We start from the raw sequence: 2,500 nt of genomic DNA on the forward strand, positions 1-2,500 counted from the left end.
TCACAATACTGCCTCCTGTCACAGCACACAAACAATGGCAGGAATGAAAGACACAGGTCTGCCACAAGCATGGAATCAGAGCGCCGCCTGTCATGAGCCAAAGGTGCATCCTGACGTGGCAAATCAGATGATGCCGCAGGCATCCACTTACTATAATCACAATCAACAAACCGGCCGCCGCCGCCGCCGCCGCCCCCCCCCCCCCCAATACACCTTTCCTTACAACAATGTGTACCTTAACCTAACCCACATTGTACCTTAACCCAACCCACATTGTACCTTAACCTAACCCACATTGTACCTTAACCTAACCCACATTGTACCTTAACCTAACCCACATTGTACCTTAACCTAACCCATATTGTACCTTAACCTAACCTATATTGCGCCTTAACCTAACCCACATTGTACCTTAACCTAACCCACATTGTACCTTAACCTAACCCATATTGTACCTTAACCTAACCTATATTGCGCCTTAACCTAACCCATATTGTACCTTAACCTAACCTATATTGCGCCTTAACCTAACCCATATTGTACCTTAACCTAACCCACATTGTACCTTAACCTAACCCACATTGTACCTTAACCTAACCCATATTGTACCTTAACCTAACCTATATTGCGCCTTAACCTAACCCACATTGTACCTTAACCTAACCCACATTGTACCTTAACCTAACCCATATTGTACCTTAACCTAACCTATATTGCGCCTTAACCTAACCCATATTGTACCTTAACCTAACCTATATTGCGCCTTAACCTAACCTATATTGCGCCTTAACCTAACCTATATTGCGCCTTAACCTAACCTATATTGCGCCTTAACCTAACCTATATTGCGCCTTAACCTAACCTATATTGCGCCTTAACCTAACCTATATTGCGCCTTAACCTAACCTATATTGCGCCTTAACCTAACCCACGTTGCGCCTTAACCTAACCCACGTTGCGCCTTAACCCAACCCACGTTGCGCCTTAACCTAACCCACGTTGCGCCTTAACCCAACCCACGTTGCGCCTTAACCCAACACACGTTGGGCCTTAACCTGCTCTGTAATTGTCATACGACGCGTTAAATTAGTGTAGTGTTGCCTAACTGCAACCCCCGCAATATAGTTTGCTACTCGCACTGCCCGGTCCCCAGAGTATCGCTTCATGTTAAACACCTTGCAGCTATACACTGTAATGCGGACGGCAGCAGGACGTACATGCTCAATGCCCTTCGCAGTTGTTCATTGGCATTCGCATGGCGAAGCACAGCCTACGTTGTGGTACGGCTTGTGTCAACTGTCCGCTGATGTTGTACGTCCAAATCACACACTGTACTGCACATTGGTCCTCATGTACTGAATGATACATCGTGGTACATGTGTGACCGTACCACGACTGCGCCAACAACGGCGAACCATACGGTCCAAATATTGTGCACTCAGCTACGTGTCGTCTCCCTATAAGAGCTGGATTGCAGTATGGTATGCCGTGGATGGCGATCACCATGAGCCGTCTGTTGATGTAGTGGCGCGTGTTGTCAGACGTAGTCGTCTCTTCTCACACACCGTGATAGCATGGTGCACTGCGTTCCACATCTGCGACATGCGACAGAGGCCGGTTGACAGTCGTTCGCGCAATGGACATCGCATACGTACGGGGGCCACCTTCCACGTGTTCGCGAAGCGTGCACATGTTGTTGCGTGTATGTGGGCAGACATAGTGTGTCGTGACACCTGACACAGGCATGCAACAATCGTTGAATTTGCAAATGGCGATGGACGTCTACGTTTGCTGGTGACGTTACGCAAATGAAGAACTGGTAAACCGTTGTGGTGCGGTTGTTCTCGCTAGAGGTGAATCAGTGATGGCGACGATCGGTTGAGCTACCAACCGGTTGTTTCAGCGATACCCACCATGCCCACGAACGTGAATGGCATGTGGGTGTGAAGCGATACGCGGCGGTGGCTGGGTGGGACCGTCCCCGGCCGGTGAGGGGGGGCCTCCCGGCGTGCTGGCCGCGCGGTGCGTGGGCGCACGCGCTACAGCCGGCTGGTGGGGGCGGCCAGTGGCAGGCGCGCCGGCCGACGGAGGCGGCAGGCGGCGCAGCTGCGCGCCGGCGCACCCTGCACGCGGCGCCGTGCGGCCAAAGTAGGTCCTCGCGGGCCCGGTGCGAAGCGCGGTGGACATCTGCAGTGTGCTGGTCCGATTGAGGACTGTGTGCGCTGAGGGTGCGCCGCCGCCCGGCGCTCGGCGCCGCGACGCCGTCTGCTGCTCGGTCGCCTCTGCGGTTCTCGCAGGTGGATTGTATCGCAGCTGTGCGGACGTGTTGGCGCGTGCGCTGTGCTGGGAGAGTTCGCTTCGGCACCCAAGTGGGGCTTTTGTCCTTCTGTGGCGCTGGCGTTGGAGCTGCCGGCCACCGTAGGTGGCGCGTGTTGTCTCCCGCCGGCAATGCCACGACAGCACGCTCCCGGGCCTCTGTCGGCAGCGGCAAGCTCAGTTG

Source organism: Schistocerca serialis, unplaced genomic scaffold (genome assembly GCF_023864345.2).
Source record: "Schistocerca serialis cubense isolate TAMUIC-IGC-003099 unplaced genomic scaffold, iqSchSeri2.2 HiC_scaffold_1173, whole genome shotgun sequence".
NCBI classification, from domain to species: domain Eukaryota; kingdom Metazoa; phylum Arthropoda; class Insecta; order Orthoptera; family Acrididae; genus Schistocerca; species Schistocerca serialis.